The sequence below is a fragment of the Dasypus novemcinctus genome, chromosome 20 (genome assembly GCF_030445035.2).
Source record: "Dasypus novemcinctus isolate mDasNov1 chromosome 20, mDasNov1.1.hap2, whole genome shotgun sequence".
NCBI lineage: Eukaryota > Metazoa > Chordata > Mammalia > Cingulata > Dasypodidae > Dasypus > Dasypus novemcinctus.
In genome coordinates, this window is record NC_080692.1 from 36,196,914 (window position 1) to 36,213,829 (window position 16,916).

The 16,916-nt window shown below is 37.6% G+C and overlaps 1 long non-coding RNA gene across 3 annotated transcripts in view; it reads right to left on the bottom strand.

Annotated features, from left to right (window-relative positions):
- Window positions 1-16,916, bottom strand: part of LOC131274799 (uncharacterized) — a 181,993-nt gene that overhangs the window by 123,858 nt on the left and 41,219 nt on the right. The gene's annotated exons all lie outside the window — the stretch shown is intronic.

Here is a 16,916-nt window from a genome sequence, read left to right on the forward strand (position 1 = left end):
AGCCAAAACCTGTCCAAGGGACCTGCTTTGGGAGTCTGCAGGTCAGGACAGTGCTATACAACTCCTAGGATGGTGAGGGACAGAGAGACAAGGACCTGAAATGACAAGCATGAGTTACCAAGCCCCCATGGTAGCCAGGAAGGGCTCCCCTCCCCCACTCCCACCATATTAAGCTGGGGCAAAACCCCTAGCTCACTGCAGCCAACTGAGAGGGAAGCAGACATCTTCCTCCCTGTCAGCTGTTTCAAGGAAAGAGGGAGGGAAGGTCGGGGTGATTTTTTTTCAGCCAGCAGAGCCTGCTTTGAATCTCTGATCTGTAGATTCAACGCAGGAACACAGGAAAGCCGAGACTGACACACCTCAGTGGAAAGGTGCTCTAACTAACACATTCTGCTGGCTGGTCTGGAAATTACATAGACAAGAACTGTTCACAGTCTCTGTATCCAAACCCTGGGACAAAATCTGTACCCTACTAGTGAGTTCCTGGCCTGATTTTGAAAATGTAAGCTGGAAAATTTTGAAGGCTGAGAATAAGTTGACCCAAAAATCAAAGAAGAACTGTGAAAATAAAAAAGTGAAAAACAAGCAAGAGAGAGAAATTAGCCTTGAGTAAATTAACCAACATATTCGGATGCCTAGACATCAGCAAAAAGTTACAAGCCATACTAGGAAACAGGAAGAGATGGCCCAGTCCAAAGAACAAACCAAATATCATGAAGAGATATAGGATTTAATACAATTAATCAGCGATAATCGCACAACTCTCCTAAATCACTTCAAAGAATTTAAAGAAAATATGACTAAAGAAATAATATTAAGAAGACCCTGGGAAGGAAGTGGATGTGGCCCAACCACATGGGCATCTGCCTACTACATGGGAAGTCCTGGTGCCTCCAAAAGAAGGTGAGCAGATGCCACTTCCCACTGCAACAGAGCTAGACTCCACCCCTGTCAAAACAAGCAGAGGACACAAGCCGACAGATGCCTGTAGCCCATGGGTAGCAGATGTGACTCAGTGCATAGGCACTCCCCTCTCATGTAAGAGGCCCTTGGTGCCTCCTGGAAAAGGCAAGCAAACAGTGAATTCCAGAAAGAAATATTGAATTATATTTGTAAACTGTTATTTTCCTCTGGGCCTATTAGATTATATTGGATTCATAGGTTTCCTTGATTAAATAATCATGTAAACCTCTTGTGCCAGCAGGACATTGAGTCTCCACCCTTTGGTAGGTGGGGACTCACAGATAAAAGCAAGGCAAAGGACAGAGTTAAGAGGTTTTAATGTTGGAGGTTTGATGTTGGAGTTTGATGCTGAAGTTGGAGCCCCAGGGGGAGAGAGAGAGCCATTCGTCTGATAGTCTACAGCTGATCTTGTAGAGACAGGCAAAGCCTGGAGAGCCTCATAATCTACAGGTGACCTTGTAGAGAAAACAGAGGAGCCGAGCCTAGAGAAACCCAGGAAGCCTGAATCCTCGCAGACATAGGCAGCCATCTTGCTCCAACACGTGAAAATAGACTTTGGTGAGCAAAGTAACTTATGCTTTATGGCCAGGTATCTGTAAGCTCCTACCCCAAATAAATACCCTTAATTAGAAACCAACCAATTTCTGGTATTTTGCATCAGCACCCCTTTGGCTGACTAATACAGAGGGGGTATAAATAAAGAAAAATGAAGTAGTTAAAAAAAAAAAGACACTGGGAGAAGCATAAAGAACAATTTGAAAGCCTGCAAAGAAAAGTAACAGACCTTATGGGAATGAAAGACACAATGGGTGAGATTGAAAATACATTAGAGGAAAGTGGACTTGGCTCAATGGATAGAGCATCTGCCTACCACATGGGAGGTCTGTGGTTCAAACCCAGGACCTCCTTGACCTGTGTGGAGCTGGCCCACGTTCAGTGCTGATGTGCGCAAGGAGTGCCGTGCCATACAGGGGTGTCCCCCCGCGTAGGGGAGCCCCAAGCGCAAGGAGTACACCCTGTAAGGAGAGCCACCCAGTGCAAAAGAAAGTCCAGCCTGCCCAGGAGTGGCACTGCACACATGGAGAGCTGACACAGCAAGATGATGTAACAAAAAGAGACACAGATTCCCATGCTGCTGACAAGAATAGAAGTGGACACAGAAGAACACACAGCTAATGGACACAGAGAGCAGATAAGGGAGGGGAAGAGGAAGGGAGAGAAATAAATACAAAATAAATAAATCTTTAGGAAAAAACATAAGAGCAGATTTGAATTGCTGGAGAGATAGAATTAGTGATTTTTGAAGACAGAACATCTGAATTGGAAAAGATGGGAGAACAGAAAGAAAAGAGAATGGAAAAAATGAAAGAGAGACTCAGGGAATTGAATGACAATGTGAAATGCACTCTTAAAATTTGTAATTTCTTTCAATTATTTTTCTATTTATTTTACAATTTTGCAATAAAAGACTTTTTAATAGCTAAAAAAAAAGCCACTGATTATATACTTTGGATAGATCATATGGAATGTGAAGCTATCTCAATAAAACTGCTTAAAAAACAAATAATTGTGCAAGAATAGCCAGAAATAGTAGCTCTAATGGTGGGGAAACAGAGATATTGAGAGGTGAGGAATTTTCTTGTTTGTTGGTTTTTAAAAAATTGTTATTATTGAAATAATGAGAATGCTTTAGTAATGATTGAAGTGACAAATGCATAACTGTAATTATACAAAAACCATTGATTGTATACTTCAGATAAATTGTATGCTTTATTAATATTTTACAATAAAATTGATTTCTTTATTAAAAAAGTGAATGCCATTTAAACAGTGGTTCTTTTTTTTTAAATGTGCATTGCATTTAATTCTCTTTTATTGCCTTTAATCTGGAATAGTTTCTTAGGCTTTCTTTTGCCTTTAATAGCAGTGCTTTATTCATTTATTTCTCTCCCCACCCTGCTTGTCTGTTCTCTGTGTCTATTTGCTGCCGTCTTCTTTGTCTGCTTCTGTTGTTGTCAGTGGCATGGGAATCTGTGTTTCTTTTTGTTGCATCATCTTGTTGTGTCACTTCTCCATGTGGGCGGCACCATTCCTGGGCACGCTGCACTTTCTTTTGCACTAGGTGGCTCTCCTTATGGGGCATACTCCTTGCATGTGGGGCTCCCCTACGCAGGGGACACCCCTGCGTGGCACGGCACTCCTTGCGCGCATCAGCACTGTGAATGGGCCAGCTCCACACGGGTCAAGGAGGCCGGGGGTTTGAACCACAGACCTCCCATGTGGTAGACGGACGCCCTAACCACTGGGCCAAGTCCGCCGCCTAAACAGTGGTTCTTTTATATAGGACTTACTTAAATATCATGCTCATGATCACACCTAATAAACCGCTTTCAGAACTTTTGTCTCCTGAATGTCTAACCATAGTCTTTCTGCTCTTTAGTCTTAGTACCCAAGATGGAATGTGGTAATAGTAGAAATAAATTAGAAGTAGAAATTGACACCAGGCTATTGCAGGTTCCTAATGCCACCAAAGCAAGAGGCAGAAAAGGATGTAGTGATTTTATCTAGATGATGAATCTTGCTTACAAAGGAGAAATGAAGCATATAGAAATAATTCTAGGGCTCCTGGGGTCTTCTCCTTTCATTTCTATCTATTGGTTCCCAGAGACCTAAGCAGGCAGGATCACAAATGATTTATCAGCGTCATAATAAAGGTCTGAGTCACTCCACTAAGAAAGGTAGAGGGGGAGAAATAGGGGAAGGAAAGGAGAGAATGGAGGAGCAGAATCAGACAAGCTTAAGTGCTACCAGAAGGCAAGAACACAGTCTAGATAAAGGGAGGTCTAACTAAATACTAGCAACTGCTCTAGTTTCTATTTCAAATTTATTGTTCTTGCTGTTTTGGTTTGTTACTAACTGTAGAAGAAATTACTAATTGTCCATATCTTTCACCCCTACATTCTCTGTAACAGAACCCCCAATATTTACCTATGCACAGCTTTTCTTTATCCCATTTTAAGCTAGGTAGACCATGTGACTAAGTTCTGGCCAGTGGAATTTAATTTGCAAAATTCCTTAAAGGGAGGGGACATGACATTTTCACTTCTTCTTTCTTGCTGTCTGAAATACTGTACTGTATAATAATTGATAAATTATTTGAGAATATTCAACTCTGTCATAGAGGATAAGACAAACAAATGGAATAGATGAAACTCACAAGAAATATTAAGCCCAGATATCAGGTAAACTAGTAACTTATGGGAGATGGATGAAACTCAGAAAATGTATTCAGTATAGATAATATATAAACAAATAGCTTGTGAGACATAGGCAGAATTCATAAAATATGTTTAAAAAAATCACAAACAAGTTAGTAACTTGTGAGACATGTTAAAGGTAGATATAATAAATGGAGTACATGATAGGACAAATAAGAATGCTATCTATAGGTAGAAAAGGGTGGAAAGAACAAGTCATAAAGTAGATAGATCTCTGAACTGACAGGTATGCCCTCCCTAAATTGGCTAATGTGGCTGACAGAATTGTAAAATGCCCCACCCCCGTATTCCTAGACCCTGGTATACACACACCTTCTCTCAGTTATTCAAGCAAACACTAATATAGGTTGTTGCTATGAAGGGGTTTTACAGATGCAACTCAGGTCCCAAATCAGTTGACCTTAAGATAGCATGATTATCCAAGTGGGCCTGACCTAACCACATGATTCCTTTAAATCTAGGCCTACAGGTCAGAGATTTGAAACAGAAGGAGGAGTCAATAAACATTTGCTACCTTGAAGCTGGAGGGAGCCCCATGAAAAGGAATATAAGCAATCTTTAGAAGTTGAGAGACTATCTACTGACAGTCAGCAAGGAAATGGGGCCCTCAGTCCTGCAACTTCAAGGAACTGAATTCTGACGATGAGCATGGAAGTAGATTTTCACCCAGTGCTTCCAAACAAGAATTTCGCCAAACTGACACCTTGATTTCAGTCTTGTGATACCATGAGCAGAACCCCGTCTTCCAGTACCAGATTTCTAACCTGGAGAACTTTGAACTAATAAACAGGTATTATTTTTTTATATAATTTTTTTATATTTTTAAAGAAGCTTTAGATTACATAAACATTACATAAAAAGCATAAGGAATTCCCATATGTCCTACTCCCTCCCCCTCACACACTTTCTCACATTAACAACATCCTTCATTTCTGTGGTGCATTTGTTACAATTAATGAACCCATACTGAAGCATTGCTAATAACCATGGACTACAGTTTACATTATAGTTTATACTTTGTCCTGCAAAATTTTGTAAGTTATGACAAAATATACAACGACCAGTATCCATCACTACAATGTCAACCAGGACAAATCCAACGTCCAGGAATGCCCCCATGTAACACCTATTCTTCCTTCTTCCATCCCTCAGAACCTCTGGTGGCCATGGCCTTTATATCAATGATAAGAGTTTTTCCATTGCTAATAATAAGTCTATATAGAATAATAAGTCTACTTTAATAGGTTGTTCATTTCCCAGTCTTGAGGATTTGGGGATGATGATGCCCACTCTGTTTCTAATTGAGAGGGGACTTAGATCCCATTGGGCAGATAGATGGAGCTATCTTGCTTGCAGTTGCAGTCACTCTCTGTTCCTTTGGATGGGCATTATCTATCATTATCTCCTTGTTAGTTGTCTTGGGTGAGTCCAATGAAGTGGAGAGTGGTGTTGCAACTCTGCTGAAATTCAGGACTCAACTGGCACATGGATGGACTAGATTTAAGTCTCTGGGACTTATATTTAAATAGCATAGTGCTAAATATGAGTTCAAATAAAAGGGGCAGAAGAGCCATGTATAGAGAACCTATAAATGAGTCTAACTCTGTTACACTGGGGGACATAAACTCCAAAGTAAGGTCCACTGACAGGGTGCCAAATTCCTGTGCTGCCTGACCTACATGTAGTTTCTGGATATCTTTAGAGCCCTCAGGAGCCCCACTATATGAGGCATTGTTTACTGTGTCAGTCAATGAAATCCTGCTAACCTCTGGAATGACCTCCTGACTCACGTTGAAATCTCTTAGCCATAAAAACTCATTTGTATTTACCATTTTTCCCCTTTTGGTCAAGGTCTTTTTCCGGATGCATTGATAGTTGGTTCTTGGTAATAATCAATCAGTGCCAGGGAGGCTCATCCCTGGGAGTCATGTCCCATGCCTAGGGGAAGGTACTGTGTTTATATGCTGAGTTTGGCTTAGAGAAAGGCCACATTGGAGCAACAAGGAGGCTTTCAGGAGGTAACTCTTAGGGAATATATATTACTAGGCTAAGTTTCAATTTCACATGAAAATGTTCATAAATACAATCATTAGTACCAAGGGCTTGGCATAATGGTCTGTCTTCCTTCACTAGATATTGCCCTTGCACAGGGCAGATTCTACACTTTAGATCATATGGTATGTGAATATATCCCAATAAAACTGTTTAATAAACAAATAAATAATTGTACAAGAAAACCCAGAAATAGCAGCTATGTACAGCAGGGGAAACAGATTGAGACAGGAGGAATTTCCTTGTTTGTCTGTTTTTTGTTTGTTATTACTATTGAAATAATGAAAATGCTTTAATAACAACTGAACAGATGAATGCACAACTATGTGATTATGTGATTATACCAAATACCAAATATCATTGATTGTACACTTTGGATAAATTGTATGCTTTATTAATGTGTCAATAAAATTGATTTGTTAAAAAAAAATAGGGTGGGTTGGGGGAAATACAACAAATGTAAGATATGGATTATACTAAGTAGTAATATTTTGATGATGCTCTTGCATAGTTTGTAACAAATGTTTCACAATAATGCAGGAAGTTGGTGGAGGAGTGATGAATGGGACCCCTGTATGATGATGTTATGCATGTTTATTTAGTAAGTTCACAACTTATTGTTTTTGTATGTTCATGTATGAATGATACACTTCAAAAAAATAAAAAATAAAAAATAAAAAATAAAATAAACAATTAAAATAATTTGAAATAATAAAAAAAATTTTAGACATTGTGTCTTTCATCACTGTAAGATCTGTTGTCTTGTATGTATAGTGACATTTTCTTCCATACATTCCCCCAATGTCTTATTTTTTTTTCATTTTATCTTTAAAGGAGCTTTAGGATACAGAAAAGTCACATAGAGAATACAGGTGATTCCCATATACTTAATTCCCTCTCTCTTACTGTATTAGTCAACCAAAGGGGTGCTGATGCAAAATACCAGAATTCTGCTGGTTTTCATAAAGGGTATTTATTTGAGATTGAAACTTACAGCTACCAGGTCATAAAATGTAAGTTACTTCCCTCACCAAAGACTACTTCCATGTGTTGGAGCAAGATGGCTGCCAACATCGGCAAGGGTTCAGGCTTCCTGGGTTCCTCTCTTCCTGGGGTTCACAACTCTCCAGGCTCAGCTGCTGTGCTTGCTCCACAAGGCCAGCTGTAGAGTATCAGGCTAATGGCTCATCTCTCTTCCCAAAGGCCTCTGCCATATCTGCTTCTCTGTGTTTCACTTCCTGGGCTCCAGCTCAAAGCTCCAACCTCCATTCTCCACTGTGCAGTTTCTCTGTGAGACCCCGCCTCCTTGGTAGGTAGGGACTCAATATCCTACTGACATGGCCCAATCAAAACCTTAATCATTATCTAATCAAGTAAAAGTAAAATATCTAAATCCAATACACTCTAATATGCCCAGAGGAAAAGACCAGTTTACAAACATAATCCAATATTTCTTTTTGGAATTCATCAGTAATATCAAACTGGTAATACTAATAACATTTTACATACACAAGTATTGAAGCATTGCTACTAATGATGGTCAATGGTTTTCATTATGGTTTATATTTTGGATCATACACTTTCATAAGTTTTGAAAAAATGTGAGTCGCCTATTTCCGTTATTGCAAGATCATGCTGAACAATTTTAATGCCCTAAAAATGCCCTACATTCCAGCTATTCTATTCTTCCTTTCCCCTCCCCTCAGTACCTAGGCATTGTTTAAAGTTGCTCTTTGTGGTGATTTGTTATGCAGTGTTAGAAAACTAAGCTACCCATTAGAAATACTCATTATGGTTCTATTCTGGCCCCATATGTGCCCTTCCCTACAAGATACATAATACCTACAGCTGTTCAACAGGCAAATTAATAAGCTACAACTATAGCCAGGCATACTTGCCCTTGCTTATTGCTGATAGAGCAAATGTGTCTGTTGGATCCAGATACCTTCTGAATGCCAAGCTCTATTGCTCCAATCCCAGCTCCGCTCCTCATAACCACAGCATCAAATGGGAAGATTGATATGGTAGAGAGAAAGATGTGATAAGTAAAATCTATTATATGGTGGCAACCATGCTAAACCCCATGTCAGCAAAACCAAAAACCTAAGATAATTTCTATTTCCTATAAATGCCAAACTTGCCCAGAAAACCAAATTCAAATACAGCAAATCAGTTATCACCAAATAATTTGCTCTTTCTTACTCCAGCTAATTCCCTTGTTCCTATGCCAGGTAACATCTTCATTCCTAAGTGACCACCTGCTTCCCATCTTGTAACCCCCCCCCTAAATAAAATGGAAATTTAATGTCAACCAATCAGAACATTTTCACACTTGCTTCCACATTTGCCCTATATGAACTTCTCCTTTCCACTCCCTCATGGGAGCTTTCTATTACTTTAATGGGACGCTGCCCAATTCATGAATTGCTCAATAAGGCTGTGAAGACCTAAATTTCATGAAAAGTTTTTCTTTTATTGGATGGGACATATAAACTTGGGTAAGTCAGGATTCAGGAAATATGGTTCACTTAAAAGACCCAAGCACTCTACTCCAGAAACATATGAGTTTTGGAAAGTAAGCTTACAATATACAGCAATTAGGAAGGTGAATGCTTGAATCAAACTTCTTTTAGAAGGAGTTCAAAATATTTCATTGGTAATTTCCAGTTGTTTTGTTTTTTTCAAAATCAATAGGATCTATATATTTATGTATTATTTTACTCATCATTTTATTTTAAAAAGTCAATGAAATGTATGTAATCCAAAAGGTGGATGTAACTTAACTTCATTTGTCTTCTGTCTCATTCTCTCTCTGCACTTGGGCAGCTATACAAGAAAAAATCATATAGTAAAGCAGGTTATACTGCTCCAAACTAAAGATTACCTGCATTAGCTGTTCAACAATTCTACCGTATTTTTCTAGTCAACTTCCTTTCTTTGAATTGTTAACATACTTCCATGACCCTAAGAGCTCATCACTGATGTCTTTACCAAAAATAAAATGGACAGAGGGATAACGATATCATTCTAAACATAGACAGTTGTAAGAAACATCCTAGTTTTAGCAATATTGAAATATTCGCTTTTTAGAAAAGTATCTCAGAATTAAAGAAATATAATCTGAGCCTATACCTATCTCCTCAGACTTCGAACTCTACCAACTCTTTTCCTGCCCATACCAAATCTGCTATCTACTTCACAGTCAAAATAGAACACAGGATCCAGGAGTACTTCTTATTTCCTCTCACCAAATCTATAAATCTACTACAATTTCCTCTTTCATCTATGTGGCTAAGAAAGAGCCTGGGCTGGGACTAGAGCACAAACTTAAGGAGGCACTGATTCTTATGTGCTGGTCCTAAATTTGATTGACTCTGAAAGTGAGTGCTTCCTTAAATTTTGTGCTCTGGGGGCTTCCCTTACCTCATCTCAGTCCAGACCCTAAAAGGAGGCGTCCTTCTCTTCTCCAAAGTCAATTCTTACTCTGGCTTCCAATTTTTCCCACCATCTACCTTCTCAGAAACAGTAACACCATGATTCTCTCTCTCCTCGATTTTTAGATTCTTCCTCTATGCTGGATCTTTCCCTTTAGCACTATCTCAATTTTTTAAAAAGTAAGCAAAAAAATCTCCCTTGACCATGCCTACCTTCAAACTACCACTCTTAACATTTCCTTCCTGCTTTCAGCCAAACTTTTTACATCTATATGAACAATCTCAGTTTTATATACTTGCTGTCCACTTCTTATCCAAGTCTACTCTATCACACCTCCTTTGCCATCTCTCCACTAAATTTGTTATTGCTCAAATCAGTGGTTCCCAAAGTGTAGTCTTAGACTGGTGAATATCCTGGAGATTATTTCAAGGGTTCCTTGAGGTCAAAACTATTTTCTTAATAAAGGTAATATTTTATTTGTCTCTTTCACTCTCATTCTCTCACATATGGATAGAAAAGTTCTTCAGAGTCTACATAATGTGTTATATCACAACAGATTGAATGCAGAAGTAGATATAATACATTTATCATTTATTAAGCAGGATATTCAAGAGATTTGCAAAAATCTAGTGCAATGTCCCTTGTTTTTTAAAAATATATTTATCTTACTTGGTCATGAGAGATTAAACTCTCATGAGAGATTATATATTGTTAGGTTTGCTTTGCTAATTTTTGTGAAGGATTTTTTTTAGGTACCAGGGGCCAGGGATTGAACCTAGGACTTAGTATGTGGGAAGCTGGTGCCCAACACTAAGCCATATCAACTTCCCTGAATTGGTTCCCGTGTTTGTTTGCTTGTTTGTTAGCTTGTTGTTTGTTTGTTTTGGAGTCACCAGGAACTGAAACAGGGACCTCCTGTGTGGGAAGTAGGTACTCAGCTGTTGAGCCATATCACCTCCTCTGTTAAGGATTTTTTATATCTATGTTCTATAATTTGTAATTTTCTTTTTTGCAATGTCTTTATCAGATTTCTATATTAAGGGTATTCTGACATCATAAATGAATTGGAAATTGTTTCTTCCTCCTCTTTTTCTGAAAGAATTTGTGTTATATTGCTATTATTTCTTCCTTAAATGTGTAATAGAATTAATTCATCAAGGGATACTATCTGGGCTTGGAATTTTCTTTGAGGTCTATACAAAAATTTGTACCTTTTCGATTACTGGTAATGTTGAGTATTTCTTTTCCTGTGAATTACCTGCTTATATCCTTTATTCATTTTTCTATTGGTGTTTCTATTGTTTTCTCATTGATTACTAGAAATACTTTGTATATTCTTAATACTAATCCCTTATCAGTTTAAATCAGTGATTAATGCCTTATACAAATCTGCCCTGCATCTGTTAACATTTTACTATAATGTCCTTTGTTGATATAATTTTTTATATTAAAAAGTCCATCATTTCCCCTTAAAAATATATGATTTTGAGGTCTTAAGAATTCCCTTTCTCCCTTAATGACATAAAAACTTTCTCCAACATTTTCTTTAATTATCTTGATTGATTGCTTTGCCTTACACAGGTATTTTAAGAATCATGATTTTATTTATTAATGATGTTTGATATTGATTCAACTCTTTTTCTCCTTATAATGAGTCATTTTAACAAAAGTGTTTATGTATCTGCTTATGTGTTCTCTCCCAAAGATTGGTTGGTGATGCAATCTTTATCACATATCAGGTTCTCTTCTATGCAAGGATCTGTTTCTGGGTTCTTTAACTTGATCTATAGATCTATTAGTCTGTTCCTTTTTAAAAAAGATTTCTTTTTTATTTATTTCTCCCCCCTTCCCCCTTCCCCCTTGCTCCCTTTCCCCTTTCTCTCAAAGGTATACAGTAGAGTTTACTAGAAGCTATATGGCATTCTTGTGTTTAGAAGTTTCTCAGTTTTAATTTCTAGTATGGTAAATATTGATGATAAATAACTCTCATTAGGAAAATCTCCTTGTGTCCCCAATATTTTATGAGTGTAAAAGCATTCCCAATACCAAAAAAAAAAAAAAATTGAAAAGCTTTGAGTTAATGGATTTAGCAGCCACTAATGATAATCCCCCAAAATGATTACCTCAAATGTTAAATGGTGGTATTAATATTAAAATGGGAAAGTGGATATAACTCAAGTGATTGAGCTCCTGTTTCCCATGTATGAGGTCCCAGGTTTGATCCCTGGTACCTCCTAAAACAAACAAATGAAAAAATCCAACTCTCAATGGGGAGTGGATGTAGCTCGGTGGTTGAGCGCCTGCTTCCCATGTAGGAGGTCTTGGGTTCAATCACCAGTATATTCTTAAAAATTAACAAATAAAGTAAAATGCGAATCTGTTTCTGTCTCTTTTATGTAAATACATTTCTGTTGTTCTTAGGTTAAAATCCAACATCCTAGGAGCATGACAATGTATCTGTCCTGCTGTGGCCCACTGGGTAGACTGGGGGGGAATGTGGACTACAATGTGGACCACTGTCCATGTGGTGCAGCGGTGCTCCAGAATGTATTCTCCAGGTACAGTGAACGTGCTGTGACGATGGAAGAGGTTATTGATGTGGGAGGGGTGGTGTGGGTGGGGTGGAGGGTATATAGGGACCTCATATTTTTTTTAAAGTAACATTTAAAAGAAAATAAAGAAGAAGAAGACGAAAAGAATCTTCTTCTAATGCTTTTGCCCTGGAGAGATTTTCTATTTCTGGACACAGAGCAAGAGGTTGATATCATAGGACTTAACCTGAACAGAGAACTCCTGCTGAGGAACAGAGAAAGTAACAGAACATTCTGATAGCTTTTTGCTGGAGAAACAAAATTGGAGGTTTGAGAAGATAAGATCCCAGTAAGAAGAGAGGAGTGAAGAAAACATTTATTATACATAATATCTGACATTTAGTACAAAAATTACTAAGTGTGCCCAGAGACAGGACCATAAGATATATAAGCAAAGACAATATAGTAAAAGGAAATAGATTACAGCTGATCTAGACATTGAAAATTGCTGAAAAGGACTTTAAAATAATTAATATATTTAAGAAAATTAAGATAGAGATGGACAAAATAGATAAAAGAATGGAGAATGTCACAGAAAACTGGAATCTATATAAAAGAATCAAATGAAAATTCTAGTTCTAAACTGTAAAATGTAATAACTGACTTTGCCAACTCAAATAAGTGGTTAATAGCAGATTAGACACAAAAGAGACCATTAGTGAACTGAAATTAGAAAAATTCCAAACTGAAGTACAGAAAAAAAAGGAGAATGGAAAATATGGGAAAGAGTATAAGAAAAATGTAGGGCACAGTGAAAATGTCTAACATATGTTTAAATGGTGTCCCAGAAATGGAGGAGAAAAAAATATATGACAAAAGAAATATGTGAAGTGATTATGGCAAAGAATTTTCCAAAATTCTCTTAATTCCTCTCTCTTCTTTTCCCTCCCCATCCTCTTTTCCTTTTTCTTTCCCCCTGCACCTCAGTTGTGATAATATATATTGACTTTTCTTCAATTTCACTGATTCTTTGTGCTTTTTACAGTTTATTGTTAAACCTGTATAATGAATTCTTAATTTCAGTTCATTGCATTATTCAGTTCTAGAATGGCTATTCAGTTCTTTTTAAGAGATTCTTTTTTTCTTGAAGTTCTATATTTTTTCATCTCTTTTGTAAATCTTTTTTGTTTTTGTTTTTTTAAAAAAAAAAAACATTCCTAAGTTATTTAAAAGTCCTTGCCTGCCAATTCCAATATCTGGGTTACTCTGGGGTTCTGCTCCTATTAGCTATATTTTTCTTGATCATAGTCACATTTTCATGTCTTGTATATATATATATATATATAGATATTTTGTATATTGACTATTTTTTAAAGATTTATTTTATTTTATTTATATTCCCCCTCCCCCCACTCATTTGCACCTGCTGTCTGCTCATTATGTGCTCATCTTTTTTTTAGGAGGCACCTGGAACTGAACCCAGGACCTCCCATGTGGAAGAGAGATGCCCAATTGCCTGAGCCACCTCCACTACCTATATTGACTATTGTGTATTAAAAAAACTATAGGAACTGAAGTAGACATTATTTCATCTCGGAAAGTGTATGCCCTCTCCATTATCAGACAGCCAGGGTAAGAAACACTACTTCAATCCAATTAGGTATTGCACTGTGCTGAGTTTGGGTTGCAGGTTTATTTTGTTTCAGGTCATCTCAGGTTTGAAATATTTTGAGGGTGAGATCTGGATTTCTCTCCTGCATCTATAACAGATCCATTCCTCTAGCAGAACTTTCAAATCTAAGCATCTTGAGACTGCCTACATCTTAGCTGGAAGTAGAACTCCTGAAATTAACAAATTAATAACCTGTTCTTAGGGAAGCAGATGGTGGTTCAACTGATAGAGTGTCCCTCTACCATATGGAGGGTCCAGGGTTCGATCCCCAGGGCCTCCTGGTCTGTGTAGTAAGCTGGCCCATGCACAGTGCTGCTGCATGCATGGAGTGCCCTGCCACACAGGGGTACCCCCACATAGGGGTGCCCCATGCACAAGGAGTGCACCCCACAAGGAGAGCTGCCCTGCAAGGAAAAAAAAAAAAAGCACAGCCTGCCCAAGAGTGGCCGCCGCGCACATGGAGAGCTGATGCAGCAAGATGACACAACGAAAAAAGAGATGGTTTCCCAGTGCTGCCAGATAATGCAAGCGGATGCAGAACAACACACAGCAAACAGACAGAGAGCAGACAACAGGGGGGAAGGAAGAGAAATATATTTTAAAAAATAATTATTTAAAAAAAAGAACAACCTGTTCTTTTTTTTAAGATTTATTTTTTATTTATTTATCTCCCCTCCCCCCCCCGTCTGCTCTCTGTGTCCATTCTCTGTGTCTTTTTCTGTGATCGCTTCTATTCTTATCAGCAGCATCGCAAATCTGTGTTTCCTCTTGTTGGGTCACCTTGTTGAGTCAGCTCTCTGTGTGTGTGGCGCCATTCCTGGGCAGGTTGCACTTTCTTTCATGCTGGGCGGCTCTCCTTACAGGACACACTCCTTGCGCGCATCAGTACTGAGTATGGGCCAGCTCCACACGGGTCAAGGAGGCCGAGGGTTTGAACCACGGACCTCCCATGTGGTAGGCAGACGCCCTATTCATTGGGCCAAGTCTGCTTCCCATAACCTGTTCTTAAAAGATAATTTGGAAATAATCACAAGTAGAAAAAGAAAAAAAAATCAATCAAAATGTCATCACTTTGATGAAGCTACACTTTATTTTAATGCATTTTCTTACACAAGTTTTCCTGGGAATATAGTTTTAATTATTGTTTTATAAACAATTAAATTGTTGTGATATCATTAGTATGGTAAAGTCAATCTCGTATGGTTTCCTGAATTATTATACTCAGGGTTGTAGTTGGGAGTTGTGTGTTGTGCCTATCAATAAAATTTATACCAGTCTTTTAAAAAATACCCAAACTTTCTCATTCTTGAAATATTAATTTTGATTAATCTATTAGGCAATAGTGTCTATAGCTATCAGTAGCTTTTCTAAAAGAGTAGATTTATTGGGTTGTGTTTTTTTGTTTTGTTTTGTTTTGTTTTGTTTTGAGTCTGAGAGCTAAGGATATATTTCTGTTGCTTTTCTACATGAAAGACAATTTAAACTGAACTTTTTAAAAAAAATCAATTTTATTGGCACATATTAATAAAGCATACACTTCATCCAAAGTGCACAATCAGTGGTATTTGATATAATCACATAGTTGTGCATTCATCACTTCAATCATTATTAGAGCATTTTCATTATTTCAATCATAATAATAATAAGTGAAAAAAAGACAAAACAGGTAGACAAGAAAATTCTCTCAATCTCTCTATGTTTCCTCCACTGTACATAACTGCTATTTCTGGCTATTCTTGTACACTTATTTATTCAGCAGTTTTATTGAGATATAATCACACACCATATGATCTATCCAAAGTGTATAATCAGTGGCTTTTAGGATAATCACAATGTTGTACATTCATCCTCACAAAAATTTTTAGAATCATTTTATTACTCCAAAAAGAAGAATTCCACACTAAACACAAACTTTACTGTCAAACGTTTTTCCCTCAATAATGCTCATGATATTTCTCCATTAAATATTTGGCATGTAATATAACAGAGGAGAAGCCTGATGCCAGTGTGATTTTTGTTCCTGTGTCCCCCTCCTCTTACCAAATACTCATAGCATATATACTCTTACCTCCACTCCTGAGTAAAACTCATAGTAATTTTATTTATCTTGCCTATTTAATTCATACATATGGCCAAAATGTTTTTAAATATAGACCTATTTTTATTGACATCATTTGAAATGCATTGAGATTAGTCTGGAAAGTACTTGTTGCTGTGCTTTTTTTTTTTTTTAATATCCTGATTTCTTTCTTAGAAACACCTCTTAATTGAAGACTAGAATTCTATTTTTATACTCTATTTATATCATAGTATCTTATTATATTCATTGCATTTCTCTCTTCCTTTGTATTCTGAGATGTCTTTTTAAGATTGTTCTCCATATCAATGGGTAATAGAGTTTTCGAAATACTCAATTTTTTTTTTAAGGAGGAACCAAGGATTGAACCCAGGACCTTGTACACGTGAAGCAGGTACTCAAGCACTGAGATATACCTGCCCTGAATCATTTAATTTTCTTTTCTTTCTTTTTTGTTTTTTAGGAGATTGTACATGGGAAGCAGGAGCTCAACCACTTGAGCTACATCTTCTTCCCTAATTTGAATATATAGTACTATGGAGTCATAATGCCTATTTTAGTTTCCTGGATGCTAAAACAAATACCATTGAGTGAGTTGGTTTAACAAAAGGAATTTACTGGCTCATTGTTTCAGAAACTAGAAGGCTTGCTTCTTCCCATAGTCAGTATCTTTTGGCTAGCCAGCAATCTTTGGGGGTCTTCAGCTTTTCTGTCACATGGGCATGCATGCTGTTGCCTTCTCCTTCTCCTTCTCCTTCTGGCTGCTCCCCACTGCTTTTCTCTCCATTTGACTTTCACTCTGCTTATAAAGGACTCCAGAAATCAAGATTGAAGCCCAACCTGGTTCAGCTGGGCCACACCAACCGGAGTAACATCTTGAAGAAAGCTCATTTACAATGGGTCCACAC